Genomic DNA, 12941 nt, shown 5'->3' on the forward strand with positions numbered 1-12941 from the left:
TGCAAGCCCCAGCGCCGGGCTCACCCTGCCGCCCCGCCGCCACGTGGGCCGCTAGGGGTGCCGCCGGGCATTCAGGGCGGGATAACCGGCAGGGCCCTCCGAGCCTCCGGTAAAATAAGAAGGCCCCCACGCCAAAACGCTGGGTACCACGCTACCGCTCGACTGCGCCCTACCACGGTCAATCCCTCTGCTCACTGCACAGCCGGCGGATCTGGACTGCGGCCTCCTGGGGGTTAACCTAACCCTAGGACAGTCCCCGAGGGGCCCCTCCCAAGGGGCCTGGCGCCGCAACGCTGGGGATTGGGGAAACCCAAGCACCAGTGCAGGACTGACCCTGCCACCCCGCTGCCACCCAGGGAGCTAAGGGCGTCGCCGGTCCTTCATGGCAGGAGAACGAGCAGGGCCCTCCGAGCCCCCTGCGACATTCGAAGGCCCACCGAGCCAAAATGTTGGGGCCCACGCTTCCGCTCGCCAGCGACCTCACCTTGGCCCAATCCTCCATTTGCCATGGAGCCGGTGGATCGAGCCTGCCAGCCTCCTGGGGGCTAACCCTAACCCTAGGTCGGCCTCCAAGGGGCCCCTCCCAAAGGGACTGCCGCCGAATGCCAGGGATTGGGGACCCCCGAGTCACAACGCTGGACTCACCGTTCCGCACCGCCCACACCCGGGCCACTAGGGTACCGCCGATCATTCAGGGCTGGAGAATGGGCAGGGCCCTCCCTGCCCCGGTGACCTTCGAAGGCCCCCAGCGCCAAAAGGCTGGGGCCCACTCTCCTGCTCGCCAGCGCCCTGATCTTCGACCGCGTCTCCATTCGCCCCAGACTGCGGATTGTGCCTACGGCCTCCAGGAGCTAACCTTTACCCTAGGTCGGCCCCCAAGGGGCCTCTCCCAAGGGGCCTCGTGCTGCAACGTCTGGCATTGGAGACCCCCGAGCCTCAGCGCCAGACCCACCCTGCCGCCCCGCCACCACTCGGGCTGCTAGTGGAGCCGCCACTCATTCAGGGCAGGAGAATGGGCAGGGCCCTCTGAGTCCCCGGCGACATTTGAGGGCCCCCGGCGCCAAAATTTTGGGTACCACCTTCCAGCTCGCCAGTCCCTCACCATGGCCCGCCCCTCCGCTCACCGCACAGCTGGCGTATGGGGCCTGCTGGCCTCCTGGGGGCTAACACTAACACTAGATTGGCCCCAGAGGGGGCCCTCACAAGGGGACTGGTGACCAAAGCCGGGGATTGGGGACACCCGAGCTGCAGTGCCGGACTCACCCTGCCGCCCCGTCGACATCGGCCCGCTGGGGCGTCACTGGTCATTTAGGGCGGGAGAACGGGCAGGGCCCTCCGAGCCTCTAGCAATGTTCAAAGGCCTCCTGCGCCAAAACGCTGGATACCATACTCCTGCTTGCCAGCGCCCTCACCTCGTCCCACTCCTCCGCTCCCCGCACAGCAGGCGCATCGGTCCTGCTGGCCTACTGGGGTCTAACCCTAAGCCTAAACCCTAACACCTAACCTTAAACCCTAAAACTTAACCCCTAACCCTAACCCCTAACCCTACCCCTTCAGCTAACCCTACCCATAACCCGTAACCTAACCCTAAACCTAACCCTAACCCGTACCCTAACCCTAACCCTACCCGTACCCTAACCCTAAACCTAACCTGTACCCTAACCCTAACCGTAACCCTAAAACGTACTCTAACCCATACCCTAACCCTAACCCTAAACTGTACCCTAACCCGTAACTTAAACCGTACCCTAAACCTAACCGTAACCCTAACAAGTACCCTAACCCATACCCTAACTTTAACCCTAAACCTTAAAACCTGACACTAACCCATGTCCTAACTCATACCATAACCCGTACCCTAACCCTACCCATAACCTAACCCTAACCCATACCCTAACCGTAACCCTAAACACTAAACTGTAACCCTTACCCTAACCCTAACCAGTACCCTTACCTTAACTTTAACCCATACCCTAACCCGTACCCTAACCCATAAACTAACCCGTACCCTATCACTAACCTGGACCCTAACCCATACCCTAACCCATACCTAACCCTAATCTGTACCCTAACCCGTACCCTAACCTATACCCTAACCCTAAACCGTACCCAATCCCAATCCCTAACGTGTTTCCTAACCCGTACCCTAACCCTATCCGTACCCTATGCCGTACCCAAATCCGTACGCCAACACTTACTCTAAACCGTCCCCTAACCTGTACCCTAAACCGTACCCTAATGCGTACCCTAACCCATACCCTAAACCTAACCCATACCCTAAACCTAACCCGTACTCCAACCCTAACCCTAACCCTAAACCCGAACCCTAAACCCTAACCCGTACCCTAAACCCTAATCTGTACCCTAACCCATAACCTCTAACCTGTAACCCCAAAACCCAACCCTAACCCGTACCCTCTCCTTACCCTAACCCTAACCCCTACCCTCACCCATACCCTAACCGTAACCCATACCCTAACCTTAACCCATACCCTAACCTCAACCCATACCCTAATCTGTACCCTAACCCCAGGGATTGGGTACACCTGAGCCCCACCACGGGACTCATCCTGCCACCCCTCAGGAAACCATGCCCATTGGGGCGCCACAGAACATCCCATGCAAGAGAACTGGTAGGGCCCCCCTGAGCCCCCAGGGATCCTCGGTGGCCCCTACACCCCAACCCTGAAGCCCACACTCATCCCGCCCCACGCCTTCCCTTCAGGTTGCCACCGAACTCGTCGCAGAGCCGGCAGATCAGGCCTGCTCGGTTCCTGGGGCCTACACCTGACCCTAGGTCGGCTGGGTAGGGCCCCTCCCCTGGGGCCCGGTGCCGCAGCCCCAGGGAATGGGGACACCTGAGCCCCACTGAAGGATAAAGCCTGCCAGCCCGCGGGAAACTGTGCCCCTTGGGAGGCTGTAGAGCATTCAGGGCGGAAGAACCAGGAGGGCCCCCAGAGCCCCCGGCGAACTTCGGCGATCCCTAAACTCAACCGTGAAGCCCATGCTCACCCCACCCCGCACCTTCAACTCAGCCCAGGGCGGAGCTTGCCACATAGTGGGCAGATCTGGCCTGCGGGATTCCTGGGCCCCAACCCTAACCATAGTTCATCTGTGGAGGGGCCCCTCCCCAGGAGCCTGGAGCCGCAGCCGCGGGGATTCGGGACACCTGAGCCCCACAGCAGGACTCAGTTTGCCACCCCACAGGAAACCGTGTGCCTTGGGAGGCCATAGAGCATTCAGGGCGGGAGAACCAGGAGGGCCCTCCTTAGCCACCAGCGAACTTCGGTGGCCTCCCGCACCCCAACCCTGAGGCCCATGCTCACTCTCCCCACATCCTCACCTCAGCCCGTGTAGCTCGCCATACAGCCAACAGATCGGGCCTGCGGGGCTCCTGGGCCTATCCCTAGCCCTAGGTCTGCCATGGGTTTGGGGGCCTCCCCAGGAGCCTTACACCACAGACCCGGGTAATTGGGATACCTGTGCCCCACCGCAGGACTCAGCTTGCCACCCCACAGGAAACCGTGCCCCTTGGGGCTCTACAGAGCCTACAGGGCACGAGAACTTGGGGAGGCCCCCGGAGCCCATCCCCATCCTTTGGCAGCCCCCCGTGCCCCAACCCTGAGGCCCATGCTCACCCTCCCCCATGGCCTCCTCTCAGCCCTCCACAGAGCTCGCCGCACAGCTTGCAGATAGTCCCTTCCGGGCTCCTGGACCCTAACCCTTACCCTAGGTTGGCCACAGAGGGGCCCCTCCCCAGGGCCCTGGCACCCCACTCCAGCGGATTGGGGACACCCAAGACCCACCGTAGGACTCAGCCTGCAACCCACAGTAAACTGTACCATTTTGGGGCACAACAGAGCATTCAGGGCAAGAGAATTGGGGCACCCCCTGAGAGCTCCTTCTGCTGAACCCCGACCTTTGTGGGCCCTTCCGGATGGAACCTCAGGCTCACACTCACCCGCCCTTTTGCCCTCATCTCACTCGGCCTGGGAGTTCTCTGAGCACTGGGCAGTTCGGACCTGCTGTCTCTTGAGGCCTAACCTAACCCTGGGTCTTCTGCTGAGGGTCCCTCCCCGTTTTCCTGCCTCCAAGGCACCAGGCATTGGGCTCACCTCTGCACGACTAGAGGACTCAGCCTGCCCCACAGCAGGAAACTGTCCATTTGGGGCTGCAGCAAGGATTCATAGGAAAATCGGAGGGCCCCCCTCAGCCCATCCCAGGCAACCCCCACTTTCAGAGATCTCCCCGGATCCAATTAGTAGCTTCACACTGACCTTTAAACTTGCTCTCCAAGGAGGTCTTTTGAAATTCTCCACACTTCCAACCGATGGCATCATCCAGCTTCAGTGCCTTACCCAGCTTTAGGTCTTGAGATGCATTAAAATGGGAAGTCATTTCAATGATGACGACATACTGGTGACCAAAAGACACATGCATAAATGCTTCATATCACTTGGCTTCAGGGAAATGGAAATCTTAACCCCTATAGATGCCCTACCACACGAGGCCGAATATCTAAAAATAAGAAGACATGAAACTACACATCTTGGAGAGGATGTGGAGAAACGGGAACCCTCTTACACCCCTGTAAGAATGCAGTGCGGTACAGCCACTCTTGAAAATGGTACAGAGTTTCCTCAAGAAGTTATAAATAAAGCTACCCTATGTCCCAGCAATTGCACTACGGGGTATCGACCCCAAAGAGACAGATGTAGTGAAGACGGGACACATGCACCCCAGTGTTCATAGCAGCAATGTCCATAATAGACAAACTGTGGAAGGAGTGCAGATGATCATGGACAGATGAATGGATAAAGAAGATGTGGATCATATATATATATATAATGGAATATTACTCAGCCATCAGAAAGGATGAATACTTACCATCACACCGACATGGGTGGAGCTGGAGGGTATTATGCTGAGTGGAATAAGTCAATGAAAGAAAGACAATGATCATATACTTTCACTCCTATGTGGAATATCAGAAACAAGGAAGAAGACCATAGGGGAAGGAAGGGAAAATAGAATGGGAAGTCATCAGAGAGGGAGAAAACCCATGATGGACTCTTAACTATCGCAAGAAACTGATGATTGTTGGAGAAGTTGGGGGGGGGTGTAACTGGGTGAGTAGCATTAAGGAGGCCACATGATACAATGAGCACTGGGTGTTACACACGACTGAAAATTTATTTAAGACTACATCTGAAACTAATGGTGTACTGTAAGTTGGCTAATTGAATTTAAATTAAAGAACAAAAGACCTCGAATAAACAATCCTAAACATTTGTATGGATCCACTAAAGATTTCGAACAGACAGTGCAATGTGGAAAAGAAAAACAAAGCTGGAGGACTCACAATTTCAGATTTCAGGTTATACTACAAAGCTGCAGTCATCCTAACAAGAGAGTACGGCACAAAAATAGAAACAGCGACCAAAGGAACAGGATACAAGTTCAGACAGAAACCCATAATTATGTGGTCCATGAATCTTCCACAAAGCAAGCAACGATATCAAAAGGGAAAAGGACAGTCTCTACAGCAAATGGTGTTGGGAAAACTAGACAGCTACGCACAAAAGAATGAAATTAGACTGCTTTCTTACACAATACAGACAAACACAAAACAGTTTCAAGACCTCAATATGAGAACTGAATCCATAAAAATCCTACAGGAGGGAAGACAGTAACTTCTTGACATGGACCATACCAACGTTTTTCTAGACTGTGTCCTGAGGCAAAGGAAATGAAAGCAAAAATAAACTATTGGGAATACAGCAAAATAAAAAGTTTCCACACGGCAGAAGAACAATGAAAACGTAAAAGTAATAAGACAACCTACTCAAAGGGAGATGATATTTGCAAAGATCATATGCAATAAAGGAATAGTGTCCAAAACATATACAACTGATACTACTCGACCCCCCAAAAAACAAATAATCCAGTTAAAAAATAGGCAGAAGACATGGACATTTCTCCAAAGAAGAAATACAAATGGCCAAGAGTCCCGTGAAAAGATGTTCACCATCACCCATCATCAGGAAAATGTAAATCCAAAGGACAATGAGGTATTACATCAAACCTGTCAGAATGGCTAACATCAAAAGCACAACAAAGAGCAGGTGTTGGGAGGATGTGGATGAAGGGGAATCCTCGTGAACTGTGGGCGGGAATGCAAACTGTGGTGGCCACCGTGGAAAACAGTATGAAGTTTCCTCAAAAAATTAAATATAGAACTACCCTACGATCCAACAATCACACTACTCGTATTTACCCAAAGAATAGGAAAACAGTAAGTAAAAAGGATACGTGCACCCCTATGTTTCTTGCACTATTATTTACAATATCACAATATGGAAGCAACCCAAGTGTCTGTAGAAAAATTGACAAATGAGATGATAGATGTGTGTATTCACACACACACACACACACACACACACACACACACACACACAATGGAGTATTACTCGGCTTGAAAAAGAATGAAACCTTGCCATTTGCAGCCACATGGATGGAGCTAGAGAGTATTATCCAAACTAAAATCAGTCAGTCAGAGAAAGACAAATCCCATATGATGTCACTCTAATGGGGAATTTAAAAAACAAACAAAAATAAATAACTAAAAGAGAAAAAGGAGACACACCAAAATACAAACTCTTTTCAATAGAGAACAAATGGATGGTTACCAGAGAGGAGGTGGATAGAGGGATGAGTGAAATAGATGAAGGGGATTAAGAGGACACTTTTCTTGATGACCACTTTGTAATATATAGAATTACTGAATCACTCTACTGTACACCTGAAACGAATGTAACACTGTATGTTAGCTCTAATGGAATTAAAATAAATTTTAAAAAAAGATTTTTCTTTCAGAAACCTCTTTGAAAAAGCTTTTCCTGTGCAATGTGCAAAAGCCCTACTTGGGATTCACTCTACAATAATTATTCACTTAATGCCTAAAATTCAGATTTCACTGCGTTCTTACTGTGGATCCCAGCCCACGGGAGCCATGGTCCCTTTCTGTCCAGGTTCAGCACCTATGCATTCAAGATTGGAAGTAGAGACACATATCACTTCACAGTCCAGAAAGCTATTATTGTTTCTGTTTCAGTGTGAGAGAGTCACAGACTTTGGGACAGGTTTCAGAGCAGGTTTATTATGGATTCTGGATCTCTACTTCAATGTTCATTGCCTGGATCCACTTGGCTAATAGGTTCCCTATGGATGGGCTTGCTTCCAAGCACATACATGGAAGATGAAACGGTCGGTGGGCTCGGTGCGGGACAGGAAGAAGACCAAAAGCAGACAAGGGTCCGACCCCTCCCCTGATCCAGGAACTGCTATGGGAGAGGGTACGGGAGGTAGAATCCATGCGAAACTCCAAGGTCACCAGCTGAACACAGGAGGCACAGGTCAAGGGATCTGGAGATGCAGGGGTTGAAGGCTGCTCTGAGCTACTTCTGGGAGGAAGGGAGGGAAGGAATGAGAAGGAGATACTGCCTGCCCCTGGCCCATGCCAGCTGCCCACCGCTCCGACACGCATCAGTCTATGAGCTGACACAGCCTGGGCTCAGGATGGGCTGGCTCAGGTCCCTCAATCCTCAGTGGGACAGCTGGCCCCAGGGCTCAGAGACATGCTGAGGGAGATGAGAGGGAAAGCTGCCCTGCCCAGGTCATCCCCTCCTTGAGCAGACTGCCCTTCAGAACTGCTAAAAAAAAAAAAAAACCCACTAACGGGGTTGAAAGACATGCCAGGGATGAACTAAAGCATAGAGATATGTAAAATAACATTCATTTTTAAGTTCAGAGCTGTCAGCTCAGGAAGTGGCGAGAGCTTCCCTGAAGAAGACTGAGGGGAGTGCAGGCCATGCTGAAAAGGGAGACATGGCTCTCCTGATTTTGGACCTGCAGCCCCCTTCCAGGGCAGGGCATCATCCTCGCATCACAAGAGATCCATGGAAGTTTTCCATCAGGGCCAGATGTTTGTCTCGAGAAGGCTACCCTGTCATCGGACTGCACAGGGCACCAGGGACAAGGGCCAGATGGAGGACGGACAATACCCCGGAGGCCATGGGGCAAGAGCAGAGGCACATGACCTTGAAGATGATGATGAAAAGAGGAGGTGGCAGCATGGAGCCGGCCCAAAAGTGCCATGGGAGCAGTGCCCACAGCTACACTGACTGGGTGCCTTCTGTGCCAGGTGTGGCTGACTTCAGTGGGCTCCAGACTAGTCCTGAGCACAAGTCTAGGAAGTGTGCACCACCCTGGCCTCCTCTTCCCTTGCAGATGCTAGGAATCACGGTCACAGACCCTGGTCAGCTTTCGGGGAAACCAATCAGTGGCTCCCCCGCACGCTGCACCTCTGGTGGTGGTCCATTGCGACCCTCGTGCCTGGCCAGACACTGATGTCTACCTGTCTCCACACAAATCCACAGACAGGAGGGTGTCCCTGAATTCCACAGCACCTGATGAGACAGATCCACTAAACCCAACACCCAGTGGGTCACTAGGGACCTCACCTATGGTCATGGAGCTCACCATACCCTATTTCTGTCGCTTCCCACAGAAAGCCTGCTTCTGATCCCCCACAATACCATACATCCTGGTTGCTGACCTGGGGTAATGCCATGAACCCACATGGCACCTTTCTTTAAGTAAAGGCTATGCCTACACCTCCTAGAAAATATTTAATGAAGTACAAGTCCATCAGGACTATGGTGTGAACGGTAGCACACAGCCTGCATGGTAGTAGTCAGTAATTCTAACGAGGGTTAACCCCACCCCCCGTCTCACAAAACCTTCCTCCATCCCCACTGAACTCATGGTCTGCCCTCAGAAAACCCTCCAGGAAACAAACCTTTCATCTGAATGCTCTTTTCACCTTCTGCTTCAAATCTTGTCCAACCACAATGATATGAAATTAGAAATCAGTCTCAAGAAAAAAATGGGACAGTCAAAAATAGGTGGAGATTTTTGGGGCCTGGGTGCCTCAGTCGTTAAGGATGTGCTTTCAGCTCAGGTCTTGACCCCGGATCCTGGGATCTAGCCCCAAATCACGCTCCTTGCTCAGTGGGAAGCCTGCTTCTCCCTCTCCCACCCCCCTGCTTGCGTTCCCTCTCTCGCTGTCTCACTCTCTGTCAGATACTAAAATAATCTTAAAAAATATGTGGAGATTTAACAACATGCTACTGAACATCCAACAGTCAAAGAAGAAATCAAAAAACTTTTAGAAGTACCTGGTCACTGATGAAAAAGACAACCTACAAAAACTTATGGGATGCAGCAAAAGTAGCTGTATGGGGGATATTCATAGAAATTAAAGTCTTCATCAATCCATGAAAATGCTCTCCAATAAACAACCTGCTTTATGTGGTAAATAAGTAGAAAAAAAAAAACAAACAAAGCCCCAAATTAGTAGAAATAAGGAAATCACAAAAAGGAATGCATTAATAAATCCAACGGAGACTAAAAAGACAAAAAAAAAAAAAAAAACAATGAAAATGAGAGCAGCCTTTTTTGGAAAGATAAACAAAACTGACAAACTTAGCTAGACTCACCAAGAAAGACAGAGGACTCGAATACAATCAGGAAAATAAGATAATGGATTCCTGTCTCATATCAAAATCAAAAGAACTCTTCAACCTTGGACACAACAACTTCTTGCAAGCCACGTCTCTAAAGGCACAGGAAATAAAAGCAAAAAATGAACTATTGGCACTTCATCAGGATAAAAGGCTTCTGCTTGGCAAAGCAAATGATCAAAAAACAAAAAGGCAACCTATGGAATTGAAGAAGATATCTGCAAATGATATTACAGATAAAGGGTTGGTATCCAAGATCTATAAAGAACTCCTCAAACTCGACATCAAAAAAATGGGCAGAAGACACAAAGAGATACTTCTCCAGAGAAGACATACAAATGGCCAACAGACACATGAAAAAATGCTCCACATCACTTGCCATCAGGCAAATACAAATCAAAATGACAATGAGATACCACCTTACACCAGTTAGAAATGTTAAAATTAACAAGGCAGGGGGCACCTGGGTGGCACAGAGGTTAAGCCTCTGCCTTCGGCTAAGGGCGTGATCCTGGCATTATGGGATCAAACCCCACATCAGGCTCCTCCGTTATGAGCCTGCTTCTTCCTCTCCCACTCCCCTGTTTGTGTTCCCTCTCTCGCTGGATGTCTCTATCTCTGTGGAATGAATAAATAAAATCTTGAAAAAAAATTAACAAGACAGAAATAAAAAAAAGTCAGAGAGTATGTGAAGAAAGGGGAGCCCTCTTACACTACTCGTGAGAATTCAAGCTGGTACAGCCACTTTTGAAAACAATATGGAGGTTCCTCAAGACGTTAAAAACAGAGCTATCCTAAGACCCACCAATTAAACTACTGGGTATTTACCCCATCGACACAGAGTAATGAAAAGAAGGGGCACCTGTATCCCAATGTACATAGCAGCAATGTCCATAATAGCCTAACTGTGGAAGGAGCCAAGATGTCCTTCAGCAGATGATTGGACAAAGAAGATGTGGTTCATCTATACAATGGAATATTACTCAGTCATCAGAAAGGATGAATACCCCCCATTTGCACCAACGTGGATGGACCAGGAGGGGATTATGCTAAGTGAAATTAAGTCAAGCAGAGAAAGACAATTATCATATGGTTTCACTCCTATGTGGAACGGAAGGAGTAGCATGGAGGACATTAGAAGAAGGAAGGGAAAAGTGAAGGGGGGGAATGAGAGGGGGAGATGAACCATGAGAGACTATTGACACTGGGAAACAAACTGAAGATTGCAGAAAGGGAGGGGTAGGGTAATGGGTTAACCTGGTGATGGGTATTAAGGAGGGCACCTGTTGGGGCCCCTGGGTGGCACAGCGGTTAAGCGTCTGACTTTGGCTCAGGGCGTGATCCCGGCATTATGGGATCGAGCCCCACAACAGGCTCCTCCACTGTGAGCCTGCTTCTTCCTCTCCCACTCCCCCTGCTTGTGTTCCCTCTCTCGCTGGCAGTCTCTATATCTGTTGAATAAATAAATAAATCCTTTTTTTAAAAAAGGAGGGCATGTGTCATAATGAGCACTTGGTGTTATATGCAAACAATGAATCATGGAACACTACATCAAAAACAAATGAAGTACTGTAGGGTGACATCATTTTAAAAAAAGAAAGATATGAAATCCATACAGGAAAACTGTCACTATTTGCAAATGACATGAAATCCCGAATGATTCCACAAAAAAAAAAAAAAACTGTTAGAATAAACAAATTCAAGAAAGCTGCAGGATATAAAGTCAATATACAGAGACCTGTTGTCTTTATGTATTTTCAAATTTTATTTATTTATTTGACAGGAAGAGAAAAAGCACGAGCAGGGGGAGTGTGAGAAAGAGGGAGAAACAGACCCTCTGTAAGCGGGGAGCCCAACACGGGGCTCGAACCCAGAACTCTGGGTTCATGACCTGAGCTGAAGGCAGACGCTTCACCTATGGGGCCACCCAGATGACCCAACTTCTTGCATTTCTGTATACTGATGACACACTTTCGCAAAGAGAAATTAAAAAAGCAATGCCATTTACAATTGCATCAAAAAAAATTTAGGAATAAAAGCAACCAAGAATGAGAAAGACATAGTACACTCAACACATGGCAGAAAAGAAATGAAAAACGTGTGTCGAGGGGGGCAGGATGTATGGGTCAAAGATTTGGAAGGCAACACAAACAAATGGAAGCATACGCCATGCTCCTTAACTGGAAGAGTTAATTATGTGAACATGTCCATCGTACCCAAAGCAATTGACACATGTGATGAAATCCCTATCTGAATTCCAGTGGCATTATTCGAGCAAATAGAAAACAGTCCTCAAACTTGTATGGAATCATAAAACACCCCAAATACCCAAAGCAACGTGAAGAAAGAAAGGTGCAGACAACACACTGTTGGATTTCAAGCTAGATTACAAAGCTGTTGTCATCAAAACAGGATGGTACTGGCATAAACACAGACACCAGGTCAGTGGAACAGAACAGAAAGCTCAGAAACTTACCCACACGTAGATGATCCTAACTTACGACACAGCAGCAGAAGATATGCCATGAGGGAAGGACTGTGTCTTCAGTGAGCGGTAACAGGCAAACTGGACACTAAATGCAGAAGAATATAACTGGGTCACTTTCTTACACCACACACAAAATTTTTAATGGATGAATGATATGAACGTAAGACCTGAATCCATAAACCTCCAAGAAGACACAGGTACTAAGTCTCTCGACATTGGTTTTGGCAAAGAGTCTTCAGATTGGACACCAAATGCAAAGGCAACAAAAGCAAAAATAAACAGGTGGAACAACTTCAACTGAAATCTTCCACACGGAAAAAGAAACCAGCAAAAACTTACAAGGCCACAGACCCAATAAGAAAAAAAATATCTGCGAATCATATGTGTGAGAAGAGGCTAACATCCAAAATACACACAACACTCATACAAATCAAAACAAACAAACAAAAAAAACTGTATAAAAAATGTGGGGAATATGTGAATAGATACTTTCCAAAGACAGCTCACAGGTGCCAACAGACAGAAAAAGTTGTTCGACATCACTAAATATCGTCAGGGAAACATCAGTCAAACCCACAACTGGCTATTCCCTCACAAGTGTTGGAACACCTATTGTCCCAGAGACAGACACCAGGTGGGGTCAAGGGTGTGCAGACAAGAGGACTCTGAGCATTGTTGGTGGGAATGGAAATTGGTGCAGCCACTGTGACAAACGGTATGGAGGTTCCTGAAAAAATTAATGCAACTACCCCATGACCCAGTAATGGCTCTACTGAGTATTGATTCGGAGAACACAAAAATACTGCCTCAAAAAGACAGATGCACTCCCACGTTCACTGCAGCATTATTCACAAGAACCAGACATGGAA

The sequence above is a fragment of the Ursus americanus genome, chromosome 15, assembly GCF_024610735.1.
Source record: "Ursus americanus isolate L20-20 chromosome 15, mUrsAme1.1.p, whole genome shotgun sequence".
Taxonomy (NCBI): domain Eukaryota; kingdom Metazoa; phylum Chordata; class Mammalia; order Carnivora; family Ursidae; genus Ursus; species Ursus americanus.